Source organism: Phalaenopsis equestris, unplaced genomic scaffold, assembly GCF_001263595.1.
Source record: "Phalaenopsis equestris unplaced genomic scaffold, ASM126359v1 Scaffold230250, whole genome shotgun sequence".
In the NCBI taxonomy this organism is placed as follows: Eukaryota; Viridiplantae; Streptophyta; class Magnoliopsida; order Asparagales; family Orchidaceae; genus Phalaenopsis; species Phalaenopsis equestris.
Window position 1 is genome coordinate 161,657 of NW_018248222.1, and position 19,070 is coordinate 180,726.

The window sequence follows — 19,070 nt, forward strand, 5'->3', positions numbered from 1 at the left end:
GTGAGGTGTTTAACTAGGAAAAGTGGGTGTTTTGGGGTTTGATTGGCTCATGTCAAAAGTTTTGTGGGCAGCTGAGTAATCACTATGTATATGTGTGTGATTTTAACCCACTTGGCCCTGCCCCTCAACATTTTTTGGTGAAATGGGGTATGTTTTCTTTGATTTAAACTGAGAGAATGTAATTATATTTTATTTCATGATTTTATTGTACATATTTAGTTCTGAAGTAATTTTTAGGTGAATGAACATGCGTTGGGAAGGTGATTTTTTTTTATTTTTTTTTTTTGATGTTGGCAATTTTTATAAGGCAAGTTTATCGTACGGTCATGATTTGCACTGTGTCACCCACCAGAAATAAAAATTCAGATATTTTTAATTATATCATATAAAATAAAATAATTAGTTTAAGTGATACTTTAAGTTTTATTTATTATTTTAATGTTGACGATTACCATATGAAAAATCTATCAAGCTGTCATGATTTGCATATTATATATACCACCATAAAAAAAAATAGTCAATACTTTTAAATAAAATATAATTATGTATTTGTAACAGGATTAGAAGGAGCTCCATCAAACAAATAATTGGAATCACCTTTAATATGATAAATAATTGATCACTTGATTATGCAAATGAAGTCCATAAAAAAAATTGGGCAATCACAAGCAAATAACCTGAAACTAATAAAATGTATTAGAAAGAGGTAAATTATCAGATTTATTTTGAGATTAGTGCTGCATAATACGAAAAATATTTTTTAATTAACGTCAACAATATTTTTGTTTATTTTGAGATTAGTTAAAAGTGAATCTTAAAGATGGAAAGCAATAATCAAGCAACCAAAAGAATAATAAAAAAAAAAGCTAGTCTAGGATACCTAGATATAAATTGTATCATAACGAATTTAATAAATTATAAATTTTATTTTAAGATTAGTATTACATAAATATTATATTACACCAATTTTAAAGGCAAGTACATTTTTTTTAGACGAATCATGATAAATTTTAAATCCGAATATTTTGATAAATTTTTTATTAAGTAACCACTTTTGTTGAAGGATTAGCTTCCGTGATATGAAACAGGGCTATCCAAAAAACTCCATTGTTTGCGAACAACTATACATGTGTACGTGTGTGTGTGTGCATACATACATAAATACATACATTTTTTTTAAAAAGAAGGAATGTCCTGAGGTTATAATACGAGCCTCTGTCATCCCCGATGCGCCTAACAATTCGAGTACCACACCCTCCATCGGGGGGAATCGAACCACAGACCAGAGGACTTATAACTAACAAACAGATGCCCGACCAACTGATCGAGATATACATATATATATATACATAGGTCTGCTAGGGTTTGGCGAATCCATGGCGACGAAGGTGCTTCCCCTCTTGGCGCTTTGATGCTGGTGAGATTGTTCCTCTCTCCCTCCTTGCTGGTGTATTTCATCTTGTATTTGTTTTTGGCTTGTTCATTTTTTGTGTTTTTGGCTATTCTGTTTCTTGCGGCTTCAGTCCCCTTAGGGGCAGTTTTGGGGTTCAAATGGTGCGGTCTTTTGCTGAGGCTCTCATCGGAGCTCATTCTTCTAAAATAGGTAACTCTGTTATCTTTCCTCAATCCTTTCACGATGCCCTCTGTGTTGGTGGGGAGTACAATTTTATTCTGAAAACTGGAAAAAAGAATGACAAACTAGCTTTGTTTGTTTCTGAGGATGAGTCCAAGATTTTTGCTTCTTCTGCTCAACATATGTTGGGAAATTTATTTTTGGACACCCTAAACTTGACCTAATTAGAAGAGAATTTGATTCTATGAAACTCATGGGTTTTTGAAAAATTGGTTTGTTGGATGAGCGACGTATTCTTATTCAATTATCTAATGATGAAGACTATACACACATATTTTCTCATCGTTTTATTCAAATTGATAACATTCCGATGAAAATTATGAAAGGACAGTTGATGTTGATCCTAAATTGGAAATCCCTACTATTATGGTTTTGGTTGTGCTTTCCAGTGTTAAAATTTCATTTGTTTAATCATGAAATTTTATTTTCTCTTGCCGCGGCTTATGTCAACCCATTAAAGATGGATGACCCCACTTTCCTTCTAAAAAGGTCTTCTGAGGCTTGTATACTGGTTGAGTGGGATATTATTTTGCCCTTCTGTGATGAAATTTGGATTGGTTCTGTGCACAATGCATAAAGGTTATTGGCAAAAAGTGGAAAATGAAGAACATTCACCATATTGCTCGTTGCCGTATGTTTAAGTACATTTCTACTCACTGTTACCGCTTACATCCTTACTTAAAACATGACACTGATCATCCACCTACAACACTTTTCCATTCTAATGAGAAAAATGAAGTCAATGGGGTCAAAGATCATCCAATTATAACAATTACAAATACTTTGGTTGCTAATCCTTGCAATGGTTTGACCATCAAGAATGTTGTCACACCAGATGTTGTAGTTCTTGAACCTAAAGTTGCTGCTAATCATAAATCTGATTTAGTTAACTCTGTTCAGGATACTTTACATGTAGTTGATACTCCACTACACTCCACTCCTAAGTTATTTTCTTTGCCTCAATATATTGAGGAGGGCATTGCCCATGCTAATCAAGAAAATGGGGTGCCTGATGGTGTTATTTTGGCTGCTACTAATGTCCTTGAAGATGAATGGTTAGTACAAAAAGCTAGCAAAAAGAAAAATAGAAGGAAAAATGAACTTTTACATCTCAACAGAGATAATATTATTATGGATGAAAAATATCACTCTGACGGTGAACAGTTCAACACCCTTCTTAGGTTATCTAGAAGGGGTGACTGGAGAAATCATGATTTACATTATGATTTGGAATATTATGGGAGTGGCAGGCGCTTTCGTCCTTAATAGGCTTAAGCATTTAAGCAGGGTCCATACTCTATCTATCTTTATTCTTTTAGAGCCGCTTGTTTCGCTTAATAAAGAATGTATCTTCAAAAAAGTTAAGCAGTACAATCACCTTTGCACACAAATAACAAAATTTGGATCTTTTAGAAACATAACTTTGATCTAAATATTATTGAAAATGAGGAGCAATTCGTTTTGGTTTATTTTAAAATTGATACCTTTTTTTTCTTGGCCTACTTTTTGTCTATGTTAGTTTAGTTCTTCAAAATAAATACCTTATTTGGCATAAACTTATGTTTATGGGACATATCATTAAAGACTACTAGTTTGATGGAGGCGATTTCAACATGATTATGAAACCCTCTGGGAGGAGAGGTGATAAGTGTGGTGGTCTCACACTTATCAATCATTTTTGTGATAACATTGCTAAGGCTGACCTTTTGATCTGGGGTACATGGGTTCCCCTTTTACTTGGAGGAGGGGATACCTTTTTAATGTCTAGATTGTTACTTTGGTAATCATTATTTTCTCAACTACTTTCCCATTTCTAAAGTGCATTATTTAAATCATGCTGGCTCGAATCATAACCCCATTTTGCTCTCCCTTGCTTTTACTATCAAACCTGCTACGTATCACTTCAAATTTCTTATTATCTACACTACTCATGATATCTTTTTGAGTACTATTAAGTAAGCTTGGCATATTAATGGTGTTGGTAATCCGTGGTTCGTGCTTTGGCTACTTCATAAGTAGGTTGCTACTAAATTACGTAAGTGGAATTTCTATACCTCTGGCAATGTTCATAATAATGTTTAAGAAGCTCAAATGGTTTTGGATACTCTTGAGACTCAGGACATTTGTTCTCCTCAACATGTCTCTGAGTTGCCCCAAGCTCATACAACTCTTCTTGAAGCTATTTCTTCGGAAGAGGAACTTTTAAAGTAAAAAGCAAATGATATTTATTTTACTAGCGGAGATAGCAATACAAAATTCTTCCATATCTCTGTCAAGCATAAAAGAAAATCTGAACACTGTTCTCAAAATTAAAACGTCTGATGGGAGACTCCTTACTGATAAATATGAGAATTTGATTATGTGTATAGTTTTGTGTCAATGTTTAGTGTTGTGGCTTGATTTCAACGCTGATTTATAATTAGTTCGCTTAATAAGTGTGAATTTGTGATTTGTGAAATGTGTTTGTACAAAGTGTATTTTCATATATAAAAGACATTTTGTTGTTATTTGTGAAAATGATTGTTTGTGAAATATGTATTTATGAATTTAGATCAAAATTTGTGTTTAAAAACACTAAAAACTTTGGAGAAAATGGAATTAAAATTGAAAATTTGAAAATCAAAATAGTGAATGTCGGTCCTTCAGCGCCGACAGTGCTGACATTGGCACCGACGACGTCTTCGACCCAAGAGCGACGAATTAACCCTTTAATTTGCAATTTTCACCGCAAACCTCCATCTTTACCCCTTAAGTCACCTTCAACCTTCAATTTTGCACCTAAAGCTTGATTTTGGGCAGATTTAAGACGATTTAGAGACAAAGGAACTTCGGATTTCATCTTATCTAAGTAAGAGCTACACTTTAAAGTAAAAATTTTTTTATTTTCACCAATGATTTTTCTCAAATTGACTAGATTCAAAATTTTGAAATTTTTTTGAGAGATTTTGAGCAAATGCTTTGGTGAAGAACTCTTAGCTAGTGGATTTAAGTTTAAAGTGATTTAAGTTTTGATTTTTAGAATTTTGGGATTTATTCGGATTTCTTTTTTCAAATTTTTCTAGATTTCCTATGACACCTAGATCGAGCAAAAGGAAAGTAGAATGTGACGAGCAAAGATTTATTAGCTTTAGAGCCAGTGCTCAATTTCATAGTCTTCAAGAAAATAAAAAAAGTGATTAAGGACCAAGGTTTTAAAAATTTGAGAGGAGAAGTTGAAAGATTGATTATCGCTTGGCAGTGGGAAAACATATGTTATTTTACTGTCGATGCGATAGTTGGGATTGTGATGGAATTTTATGCCAAACTTCATGAGGCTTCTGATGATTTTATTTTTATTCAAGGAATAAGGGTCGAGTTTACTCCAAGAAAAATCAATGAGTTTTATCAATTAGAAGATGTTTATAGATGCAGTATCATTCATTTTCGTATCATTCATTTTCTGAAGCTTTAGATGAAGTTATTTCTTTTCTGACTAGTGAGAAAGGGTCTTGGAAAATAAAGAATGGAGTTAAAGTTAACTTTCCCCTTTCTATGTTAAATGTAGTGTCAAAGGCCTGACATTATTTTATTTCTGGGAGGATGATTCAAAAAAACCATCATAGTGAAGTGGCCAAGGATAGAGCCATCCTGAACTTCTGTATTCAGCAAGTGATGGATATAAATGTAGGCTTTATTATTTATACGAACATTCGATCTATTACTCTGGGAGAGATCACTGGTGGATTGGCACACCGTGCTCTCATTTACACACTTTGTGAGCATGCAGGAGTTGATTTCAGACCTGATGAGGAGAGGATTGAGCCTTAGAGAACGATTGGGCCTGCCAGCATCAAGACTTATGAGTCCCATATTGACTGGACATCTGGAAGATAGGCTAGGGAGATTCATTCTAATTATAGAAACCTTACTTTTAGTGAGCCTACTTCAAGTGACCCCAACAACGGGGAGTTGTTGGACTAGATGATGATTTAGTAGGGAGATATTTTGAGGATGGATCGTAGGATGCAAAATTATAAATGCTCACATTGATGATCTTATTTGCCAGAAATTTGAGTATGATGTTGCTTATGATGATGCTTTAGTGAGATACCTGAGGGGTGACCATATAGTTTAGTTCCCTATTCACCCAACTTATACTCTATATCAGCAGCAGAAATTAGATGTGGATGATAAGGAAGATGATGACAGTTGATCTTTTTGTTTGTTTATTTGTATGTGTTTGTACTGTGTGATTGTATTGTTTGTGTTATGTTGTTGTTGAGACTCTGTTGTTATGTCATGTGAAACTGTATTGTGAAAAACTATTTCATTTTTAGAATTTAGTTTAGTTGTGTTTCTTATTTTTAGCACTTTGTACTATGATTAGGTCTTTCTCAGCAAATTTTATATGTATTATGTGCAATTTAATATTTTTAGCCTTGTAGTTTTCATATTAGCACCTGTAGTCTTTCAAAATTTATGTTCAAAAATCAGAATCTCCAACGGGTATGAATTTTCTTATTGTATTTAATGTTTTCTTTCACCCTTCATTTTTAAAGTTCTTCATGTTAAAAAAATTCTTTTAAAAATTTAAGCTTGGGGGGAAGAAGAAAAATTATTTTTAGAAAAAAAGAAAGAACTTAATTTTATTTGTTCTCATTTAACTAAATTTTCAAAATTTTAAAGCTAACATGACCTTTGGTATTAAGGGTTAACTCTGGATAATTATATTTATGTTTCTAAATATATAGTAAATTTAAGTAAAAATTTTCAATAATAAAGGTTAATTCTAGGGGCTAAGATATTTTGTAAAAGAGAATAAGATTATGTTTTTCTATTTTTAGTAAAGAAAATTTGTATTTTTGAAATATTAAAAAAAATCTTAAAAGATTCATGTAAAAAGAAAAGAATTAAACTTTATGAAATATTTAAGTTAATATAAATTTGTTAAGTGAAGAAATGTAAAAAGTTTTTAACTTTATGAAGAGGATAGTGAAGTTCAAAATCATTAAAGGCTATCGAGATATAATAATGCTCATAAAAAGAAAAGAAAAAAAGAAAAGAAAAAAATGAGAAAAGAAAAAGAAAAGATATAGGGAGAAGCCTGAGGAGATGCCTAATTAAAAATTGGCTTCACTTGAATCAACTTAAGGAAAAAGACTTGAACACATTTTTCTAAACTTTTGATTTGAATATTAACTTAATTATTAATAAAGTCTTATGAAGTTCTTTTGCGTATGAATTTCCTAAGTGACTTTAATATAACAAATTACAATTTTTCTTGAAAGAAATAGAGGATAAAAAACCTTTGACTTAATTACTAAATATCTTTACACCTTTAGTATTAACTGGAGTTGTTTTGAATTTTTCTTAAGTTATACTATTATATTTGGAAAAATGTAAGTTTGGGGGATTTTGATACACCAAAAATATATGCATTTTCAGACCCATATTTTATACTTATTTTTGGTGATATTGCACTTTAATCGAATGTATTTTGATGTTTTCTTGCAGGTTGTTATTTTTTAAGGCTTAAAGCAAAAAGGAAGCAAAAAGAATGAAATTTAGAATCAAAATGAAAAAAAGAATAAAATTTAGAATCAAAATGACATTTTTGAGGAAATACTCAGCCCCTGCAGCGCCAAAGTCAGCGCCGACGGCGCTGTCGGCGCAAAACATCCGAAAGCTGGATAAATTTTACTTAGCGCCGATGACGCCAGACTAGCACAGACGGCGCCAAAGGCGGTGCAGACCCCGTTTCTAGAAGGGTCAATGTATTTGGGGTTTGATGTATTTGGATGATTTTTGAAGAGTTTTTGGAGACACCTCTTGGAAAACCGACCTTAGGCTTTATTTGGGGATGAATTTCATCAGAAAACACCTCTACATTTATTTTTTGCTCCACAACGTTCCAACACGCCACAGTTTCATAATCCATCTTCATTCCACCATCATATTGGAGTCAATTAGTAATTTTGCTTTCATAGTTTAGAGTTTTTGTGGTGAGATTTAGTGTGAAACTTTCTGTAAGTGTTAGAGAAGGAGAAAAGTGAGAGATATCTTCTTCCTGCATTTCTAAGGAAACACTACAAGGGATTTGCTTTGAGAAAGAGTTTCAGATAAGTTTTGTTTGTTTATTAGTGCTGTACGAACTTTCTTTTATATATGAAATTTGTGTTTTGTTGTGTCTTTCTCATGAAGCCTAAGTAGTTCCCTCTGTCATTCTCCCTACTATGAGATATGGTTAAATGAAGAGATAATATGATGTGCCAATATTAAAATATAAAATAAATTGTGATAATTTTTCAACTCTGAACTTAATTTACAATTCGATCTGACCAATTGAATTGCTAAAATATGTTGTGAAACATATGATCCGGGAAATGGAGTATGAGTTCTTTAACAGAGTGAGAGTCACATTTGATTTCATGAAGGAGAAAATCATTCAAGAAATTAAGTGCAAATAAATAAGGAAATATTCTTTGTTGGGTGTAAAATTGGAGAATCTTTAGGGTGACAGAATAAAATTCCCAATTTTGTCTTAGTGTTTAAAAACTAAAGCGAGTTCAGGTGAAGGGAAGTGGGAGCTCTGGAGTGGGAGCCGATATCCTCCTAGCCTAGCCACGAATTTAGGCACTAAACCTTTAACCAATGATTTTCTATCCATTGTATCAGAGTAGAAAACTAAAATTGCACCTATTTGGCACAATACATATTATAAACATTTATCTCATCTCATTTCACCAGAATTTCATTGTAGTGGGAAGGATGCTTTTTCACATAAGAAACCTTCATTACATAAACATAATAAGTAGATTAGTAGTTATTATTCAAAATTTGCATTTCTTTTTTGCTAATAGTTAAGTAATTTAGTTTGGTTAATATCTCAACATTTGAAATTAGTGACAGTGATTTGGTTTGAGTTTTTGTAAATTTCCTGATAAAATTTATCATTTCTAACTTACACCTTCTCTGTGGGATCGATATTTGGGGCTTAAATAGAAAGTCCATTATTACTTGATAACGATACATATACTTGCGTAGAATCTCATTATTAATTACATATAATTTTATATATTTTACACAATTTACTTTTCATATAAAGATCAAGTTTTTGGCACTGTAGTGGTGTCAACTTCATAAATCCTTACATATAAAAATTGGGATCAATATTTAAGAGGCAAAGAGGCAGCATGATAATCATTGTAAGAAACTACCCAAGTGACATTGGAACTTTTAACAAATTTCCCAAAGTAAAGATTGCATTTTTCCTTACTAAAAAATAAACTATAAATATCTTGAAAAATATGAAGAGCCTACATAAGGGCTTTAATAGCGGATTTACTAGCATTAGTGAAAAGTATGACATCATTCGCATAAGCCAAACGGCTAACCACAATCGACGATTTATGGGAGAATTGAGTATATGGCTTATTCATCTGCATTTGATTGATTAAACGAGAGAAATAGTCAAAGGAAAAGATAGAAATTGTTGGGGATAAAGGGTCACCTACTTGATACCCATAAAAGCAGAGAAGAACCAATAGGAGTTACCATTGATAAGGATAGAGTAATGATTATTCTACAGCCATCTTCGAATTAAAAAGCATATTTTATTTTGAAAGCCACGAGCCAGCATAATATTAATAATGAAATCTTAACTAATATTATTAAAAGTCTTTTTAATGTCAAGTTTAAGAACAATGTTGCCACCATAACATTTTTTGCAAGATCTTCAAGGAGTTCTTGCGCGAGTAAGATATTATCAGTTATCTCACGCTCCTTTATAAAGGTTTATTTTAGTGGTGAGATAATATTGATAAGAAGAGGTTGTAATCTGGAAACAAACAGTTTGCTAATGAATTTGGAGATAACAAAAGTGAGGGGTATGGGTCTGAATTTTTCTCAATTGGTTTTGTCATTACCCTTCAGGATGAGCACTATGAGAGAGGAAGTAAAATATTTCCCTGGATCGTCACCTTGAAAAAAGCTTTGGATAGATTGAATGTCTTCCTTTTTGATGATATCCCAACAAGATACATAGAAGACAACAATGAAATTATCAGGACCAGGAGTTCTATTAGAATTGATTTCCTTTAACACAGAGAGTATCTCCTTCTTTGTAGGAATATCAGAAAGAGATATGTTAGAGACATAATCCCGTTCCTCAGCAAATAAATTGGAATTAATAAGGAGAGCCTTGGAAGTAGCTTGAAACAAATTAGTTAAATAATCTACAGGAAAGTGCTCCGCCAGAATTTGAGGAGGAAATTAAATCAACGGTTGATGAATTGAAGGAAATCAACCTTGGGACTGAAGAACAACCCCGACCTACATTTATAAGTTCTCTACTCAACGATGAAGAATCTCTATGGTTGATCAAATTGTGAACAGAATTCAAAGATTGCTTTGCATGGAGTTATGATAAAATGACAGGACTGTCAGCAGAAGTTGCAGTTCATAAACTTGGGGTGGACAGGGATATAACCCCAGTAAAATAAGCTCCAAGAAGAATGCGCCTCAAAATAAAGCAACAAGTCATTGCCGAGGTGAAGAAATTAATAAACACTAAATTTGTAAAAGAAGAACAATACCCCACATGGTTAGCCAATATTGTACCTGTAAAGAAGAAAAATGGACAAATCCGTGCTCGCGTCGACTTCAGAGATTTGAACAAGGTATGTCCAAAAGACGAGTTTCCACTACCAATACCATAAATGATGGTGGATATCGCTTCTACACACAAAATTTTTTCTTTCATGGACGGATCGTCGGGATACAAGCAAATCAAGATGGCTTCCGAGGATGCAACACTTATAGCCTTCACGACACCGATCAAAATTTTCTGCTGCACAGTGATGCTGTTTGGGTTAAAAAACACTGTAGCAACATATCACATGCAATGATGAAGATTTTTGACGACGTCATTCACAATCAAGTGGAATGCTACGTGGATGATTCAGTCATCAAGAGTAAATGAAAGATAAACCATTTGTATGATTTGAGGATCGTGTTCGAACAGTTACGACGATACGACCATAAAATGAATCCCTTAAAGTGCGCCTTTGGCGTTACCTCCAGGAAATTTCTAGGATTCGTTGTCCATCATCGGGGAATTGAGATTGAATCGAATAAGATTAAAGCTATCTTAAAAATGCCTCCTCACAAAACCTTAAAACAACTACATTCCTTCCAACATTCCTTCCAAGGGAACATTCCTTCCAAGGGAAGTTGGCATATCTAAGATGCTTTATTTCTAATCTCTCAGGTAGGTGTCTTCCCTTCTCAGCATTAATTAGAAATGATGCCAAACTTGTTTGGGAAGAGAAATTCTAGTGGGCCTTTGAGGACGTTAAATAATATTTAATGACACCTCCTGTTTTGGCAGCCACTATCCCAGGGAAACCTTTGATACTTTATACCGCGACCCTAAATGACTCTCTTGGAGCCCTCTTAGCCCAAGTCATTGACGAGGGTAAAGAAAACGCACTCTACTACTTGAGTCATCATCTAATACCGACTAAAGTGAGGTATCCAACTATTAAGAAGCATTGTCTAGCGTTAATTTTCGCCGCCCAAAAGCTTAGACATTACATGCTTTCTCATAAGATTACCCTAATCTTGAAAGTTAATCCGTTGCAATACTTGATGATCCGACCAACACTCTCCGGACGTCTAACAAGTTGATCGATTATCTTATTGCAATTTAATATATGTTTTGTTCCCCTTCGTGCTATCAAGGGACCGATTCTAGCAGACTTTCTCGCGGCGCACCCACTACCAGCTGGGTCACCTCTCAACGATGAATTTCCAGATGAGCGGATACTATAAATGGAGTTCTCTATTGTGCAAAGCTTAGAAATGTGCTTCAACGGTTCTTAATCAATCAAAAAAGACAAAGGATTGGGAACAATTATACCAAGCAAAGAAGGGACCAGTTTGATCTTTATCATGCCAGATAAGGGTATGTTGAGGTTCTCATACCACCTGACAGAACGCTGCACCAACAAAGAAGCAGAATATGAAGCTTTAATCACCAGATTGGAGTTGGGAATCTCAATAGATATAACAAATATTGCCATCTACGGTAACTCTCAACTCGTCATCCAACAAGTTGACGGACAATACAAAATTTTGAAACCAAGTCTAGCAGAATATCATCGATACGCAATGAAGCTACTGGAGCAGATTCTCTATGTGACTTTCTACCAGATTCCTTGGGGAGATAATGCCCATGCCGACACTCTAGCAAAACTCGCTAAGGAAATGGCATGTCCCCTGGAGGATTCCATCAAAGTCACGGTGCAAGGAAGACAAGTCTTGTCTCCAAATGACTTCAATCAACCTCAAAACTTTACAGGAGCTCGAAAAAGAAGAAACAACGATTGCGGTTGCAGATATTAACAAAGATTGGCGCAAGTTATTGATAGAATATTTGCAAACTGGAAAGCTGCCAGAGAACCAATCAACAGCACACCATATCACAAAGAGGGCTATGTCGTACGCTTTAGTGGGTGATGTTCTTTACAGAAGATCGTTCGACCAGATGTGACTACAATGCCTAAGAAAAGCCGAAGCCTGAAATATTGTCAAAGAAGTACATGCCGGATTGTGTGATTAACATGTCCCCCGCAGGATTCTATTGGCATCACAGTACAAGGAAGACAGGTTCTGTCTCAAATGAACCTTGAAAGTCTACACAAGCTCAGAAAAGAAGAAGAAATGATGATTGCGATTGCAGATGTCAATGAAGATTGGCATAAGCCATTGACAGAATATTTTCAAACTGGAAAGCTACCAAAAAATAAGTCAGCAGTGCACCACGTTACAAGAAGAGCTAGGTCGTACGTTTTTAGAGGCAGTGCTGTTACAAGAGGTTACAACAAAGCACATCCTTCAATTCTTCAAGAGCCAAATCGTCTATTATTTCGGAGTATCGCCTAGAATAATTTTTTAAAATGTGACATGTTTTAAAAGCACAAAAATCAACAATTTTGTCAAAAGACACGGCATAGATTGGAGATACTCTACAATTTACTATCCTAGCTACAATTTACTATCCTAGAGCAAATAGATTGGCTGAGGCCTTCAACAAGATATTGGTACAACTTTTAAAGAAAACACTGGATGAAAATAAAAGAGATTGGAACAACAAATTATTAGAAGCCTTGTGGGCCTACCGGACGATGTTCAGAACTCCCACTTAGTGTACACCCTACATGCTCGTCTATGGGTCTGAGGCCGTACTTCCGTTGGAGGTTCAACGTTCAAACGCAATATCTCAAAGTCGTTGTTGCCAACCAACTAAAAACAGAGAAAGTGCAAAGCTCAGGCTCGAGGAACTAGAGAGTCTTAAAGAAAAAAATACTTGAAGTACAACAACAATTGAAACTTTATCAGGAAAAGATGGTACAAGCTCATGACAAATTGGTCCGCCCAAGGACATTCAAAGTTGGTGACCTTGTCTTCATGCTCAAAAGGCCTATTCTTGCACACAGCAAGATAGGTGGAAAATTTGAGCCACATTGGGATGGACCATTTATCGTTGAAAATGTCTACGCAGGAGGAGCCTACCAGTTAGTAGACTTCCGGGGTGAAAGACCCATGCTACCAATTCAATCAATGGATGATACCTGAAGACATATTACGCAACCTGACACTGCTTGGAATTTCTGCTTGCCTTCTCTTAATTTGAGATTTTGAAATTTGGATTATTCTGGGGTTATCTATTTGGCCAAATGTCTGTGACCAGCTCCAAAATTTTTGTAACAAAATTAACCTCAACATAATAAAATTTTTTGAAAATTTCACACTTCAATTTTTTCTTTTTTAAACTTAATATGCTACTAAATTAAACAAAATCACACATAAATAAATTATATCTTCAACAAAATAAACTAAAATTTATTTTAATAAGTACTTTATTTTGTTCTTGTTCACGCTAAGTTTCAACCCACTAATATTTTTCCTGTCGTCTGCAGAGAAATATCAAGACAGAGGCTGATCTTCGCCTTTAAAGATGGTTAGAATCTTGCACTAAATGAAGAAATGACGTCGTATGGCGGTACAATAGAATTTGACATGGAATTTAACCAAGTCAACATGGATTACGAGGGGCCTTTAATGAATGTTGTTAGTGGGAAAGGAAGGGCTGCCCTCACTACTAAGGGTGGCCACCAAAGACAGTGTGTCACTGAAAGGAAAGAACGTGATGGTACAACAGGACTCGATGGAGGGGCCCAGCCGGCTTCCATCCATGATAGCTACGCCAACTAAGGGCCTAGTTGCTGCTGATAATGAAAGGATATCATTTGCTCCACTACAAAGAGCACAACGAAGCAACACCAGCCAACGAAAATAGAGAGCTTTCTTACGAGAAGAGAAGAGACGCCAGAAAGAGGCAGACAAGTTGCTCACTCCTATTCCTGAGGGACACATTTATGATCTAGGCATGAAAGAGACCTCCTCCAGCCAGCCCTTTACAGATGAGGAGTCCAATTTTGTTACAAAGCCAAAGATACTACCAGCTTTAGATGTTCTGTGTACGGGTTTTCCTACCTGCAATGCCGAAATACCTGCACGAGCATCAGCTCAAGGGGCATTCGGGGAGCTACAGGGGCATTCGTGGAGTGCCCAGACTCTAATGTTTTACATCTACAACAATATAGCACATTAGAGAAATATGCATCTACCGATGATGGATCTCAGACCACTGATTACCTGATAGAGGAAGAGCCATATGTCCCAATGGATGCAGAGTCGTATGTCTGTATGTTCCAAGGGTACAAAGCCAAACATCATGTCAGACGCAGAATCATACATTCCGTTAGAGCCAGAGACAACACCAACTTGGGTTCCCGCTGATATTCAAATGAGGGAATACCCGCGAAAACTGCCGACTCCCAGTACGACGGAATATTATAAAATGAGCAAAGTAAATAAAGAGACTTTGAATTCTATGAAGAGGTACAAGGAAAATTCATCAACATATTTAAGGGATTAGAACTGTATACAAGAGTCTTCTCATAAACTGACGAACAAAGTATTTTGTACTGCATTTTTGACCTAAGGGACAGAGGTCGAGTAGGTTTACTTATGTAAAGGACCTATTCTGAGCCGAGGAAATGGATGCATGGAAAAGAAAGGATTACTATTCAGTGTGGCTACTGCTACAACTTCACAAATGATAGACAAGGGAATCCGTCTGGGATCCTCAGACACAATCAAGTAGATCCACTACCTGCAATGATAAAGTGGATGATCGAAAGAATGGTCAGATGGAATATTCTGCCCGCTACATGCCAAATAATTGTATTATCAATCAGCATCTACAACAAGGGTGATTGCATACCTCCACACATCGATCACCATGACTTCATGAGGCCTTTTTATACAGTCTCATTCATGAGTAAAAGCAACATCTTATTTGGTCTTATTATTGATGTCATCAGCCCTGGTGAGTTCAGAGGCTCTGTGGAGATTCCCTTACCAGTTGGCTCAATGCTTGTTCTTAAAGGAAACGGTGCAGACGTTGCCAAGCATTGCATTCCAGGAGTGTGACATCGCAGGGTGTCCGTGACTTTCTGACGGATGGACAACAACAAAATGCCATATGGGTTTCAAACAGATCCAGAGCTGGAGGAACTACTACCTTACGAGCTATGAGAGGATTGCACCTCTAAGCACATGCAAAGGGAACTCTTGTCCTGAAGCGTGGCTTAGAAGGTTAGCTCGATCAGGAGCAGACAGTCAGAGGATTCCTTTCTACTTTACTACATTACAACAATTTGATATATTTCAGAAATCCTCAGCCTATGATGTGGACTTGGCTTGAGATATTTTGGATGTACTTTGATGCATTTTGCATATTGTACTTTTTGAAGCGTTGGCCTACACCTGATCTATAATGTTTTGTTGGAACATATTAATGAAGTTTCATTCAGAAATGTGTCTTTTTGTCAATTGCCTTTTGTGCGATGGATGAAAGCCATGAACCACACATTGGTTCAAAATTACAATGTAAAAAGAACAAAACAACAAACAAAAATTTTTAACGATAATAAAATTTAAACAAAAATAACCCATAAAAAACAACAAAACAACTCTCACTTAAAAAAAAAATCAACCAATTAAAATCAAATTTTGAAAACATATTTTAAAAAAATTAAATGCGATAATAATAACAAGAAAAGAAAACAAATCTGTTGAGTGGATTCTTTCCATTTCGATGTCACTTACTCTTCACTCGCTCATCACAACTATCCTTATTTGCATTAACTTTTCACATCCCCGCGGAGTTGCACATTATACGCAAAGCCCCACAAAATTCTACATATCTTCTTAAAAAATGTCAGCCTTCTTCACATAATACATGTCTTTGGGTTCAACACCTCTCAATCCTTATTTTTGAATCATTCCCTAACTTCTGATTCACTACTTTCGATGTCGGTCCTTACCTTCCGACACTCTCTTTTGAGATTTATCATTACCTTTCAATTTCAATCCTCATTTTTGAATTCCTCATTTTTGAATCAGTCCCTAACTTCTAATTCACTATTTTTGAGGTTGGTCCTTACCTTTCGACACTCTCTCTTGAGATTGATTTTACCTTTCAATCCTCGTTTTTGAATCAGTCCTTAACTTCTGATTCACTACTTTCGAGGTTGGTTCTTACCTTCCGACACTCTCTTTTGAGATTGATCATTACCTTTCAATCTTCATTTTCGAATCAGTCCCTAACTTCTGATTCACTACTTTTGAAATCGGTCCTTACCTTCTGATACTCTCTCTTGAGATTGATTTTACCTTTCAATCCTCGTTTTTGAATCAGTCCTTAACTTCTGATTCACTACTTTTGAGGTTGGTTCTTACCTTCCGACACTCTCTTTTGAGATTGATCATTACCTTTCAATCTTCATTTTCGAATCAGTCCCTAACTTCTGATTCACTACTTTTGAAATCGGTCCTTACCTTCTGATACTCTCTCTTGAGATTGATCTTACCTTTCAATCCTCACTTTCAAATCAGTTCCTAACTTCTGATTCATTACTTTCGAGGTCTGTCCTTACCTTCCGACACACTCTTTTGAGTTTGATCACTACCTTTCAATCCTCATTTTGGAATTAGTCCCTAACTTCTGATTCACTACTTTTGAGGTCGGTTCTTACCTTCCGACACTCTCTTGAGATTGATCACTACCTTTCAATCCCTATTTTCAAATCAATCCCTAACTTCTGATTCACTACTTTTGAGGTCGGTCCTTACCTTCCGACACTCTCTTTTGAGATTGATCACGACCTTTCAACTCTCATTTTCAAATCAGTCCCTAACTTTTGATTCGCTACTTTCAAGGTCGGTCCTTACTTTCTGACACTCTTTTTAAGATTGATCCTTACCTTTCAATTGTCATTTTTGAATCAGTCCCTAACATCTGATTCACTATTTTGGAGGTCGGTCCTTACCTTCCCACACTCTCCTTGGAGTGATCATCAACTTTCAATTCTTATTTTAGAATAAGTCCTTAAATCTTGATTCACCCTTTTGGAGTTGGTCCCAAACTGCCAACCCTTTTCTAAAATTTATGTAAATTTCAAATCCCACCCCAGGGTCAGCACTTATCCCCAAAAGTGAAATTTGAAAACTCAAAAACCCTGAAATTTGAAAACTCAAAAACCCACTCTCCCATCCCCAACGGGAGTTTCTATCTCTTGATCTCGATCAAATATTCACCAGCTAATTCCCCAACGGAAACAACTGTCACTTAAATTCTAGACTCCTTCTATGTCTGTTGACTTAGGAATCTGTATTGGTTTTATTGATCTCGTTGGTCAATGCCAATACGCGCGGTGTGCTTGCCTAGCACACCACACCTATTGGGGTTCCATTTATTGACCTCACTTTTGGTTGAGGTCTAGCCTTCCTCTTTAGTAACCTAAGGTCTAGCCATAAATTTCCTATTGACTATTCCTAGAAAACTAAAAAAAGAACCCTCACCATTAGAATCTCTAAACTATTCTTTACTTAACTTGAAGATCTACATATTAGTCCTAACCTCTAGCACTTAGTAAGGGGGATCACTATGAGGGAGCTCAAGGAGAGTTCCCATAGGACTGTTGGACCTTAGGGTTGGCCCTGGGTGTCCCAGGGTTGGCCCTGGGTGTTGGTCTAGAGCTAAGGCACTCACCAGCAATTACCTCAATCACAACCACACACAAGCACAAACCAAGGTTCCTTGACTTTGATCCCTTGATACTTTTTGGATACTCATGTAGATGGTCCCCTAAACCCACTGACCCTGGTTTAGCTAAGACCGGTACATAGAGGACCCAAATGGGGTTTCCATTGAGCCTTGGCTTATTTATGGTGGTTGGCACCCGAACTCTATCAAAATACCCAACTTGGCCTTTTGCCCCTAAACTCCCCCAAATTACCTAAATACCCTTGAAACCCTAAATTTGGCCAAAATTCGTAAATTTATCCAAAATACTCAAATTTGTTCAAAAATCATTTCAAACCTTTTGAAAATATCCAAGTTACCCAAAATCACAAAAAAATGCCAAATTACCAAAATACCCCTCCTTAGCCCAAAATTCCAAAAATTTCAAAAAATATCTAAAAAATTCTCCAAATATTCCAAATATTTCCAATTTCATTTTTCTCAACTACCACATGACCCAATTTGACTATTTTGACCAAAACCCCAAAATATGTCTTTAAAGGTCTAATTTTTCCAAATTTACCTCAAAGGTCCATCAATTTGGATCCAATTTCCCCCAATTTCATTTCTAAACTAAAATTCTCCTTTAATATGACAATTAAAATTATCCTTTAATATGACAATTCTAAACAAAATTCAAGTCCAATTCCATGCGAAAACATTCATTATCTCTTTCAACAGCAGTGTATTTAATAGATTTTCTAATGTTAAAAGTTATTTATTGATCGTTAACTCTCATAGTTAATTCCCCTTTTGAACATCTATCATAGCTTTTCGAATAACTAAAAATGGTCTCCCCTAAAATGATAGGTATTTCTTTATCTTCCTCCATATCTAAAAGAATGAAATTCACAGGAAAGATAAATTTATCAACTTTTAATAACACATTTTTTATAACTCCTTTAGGATATGTAACTGAACGATCCACTAACTGAAGAGTTACAGAAGTAGGTGAGACTTCTCTTAATCCTAATCTTTTGAAAATTTATAGAGGCATAAGATTAATGCTGGCTCCCAAATTAAATAAAGCTCTTCCATAAAATTTTTCACCGATAGCATACGGTTTAGTGAAACTTTCAAGATCTTTTAATTTTTCTGGATGCTTTTTCTGAATAATTGCACTACACTCTTCGTTAAGTGCAATAGTCTCATTATCAGTATACTTCCATTTCTTCTTTAGAATATCTTTCATAAATTTCACATAATTGGGCATTTGCTGTAAAGCCTCTACGAAGAGAATAT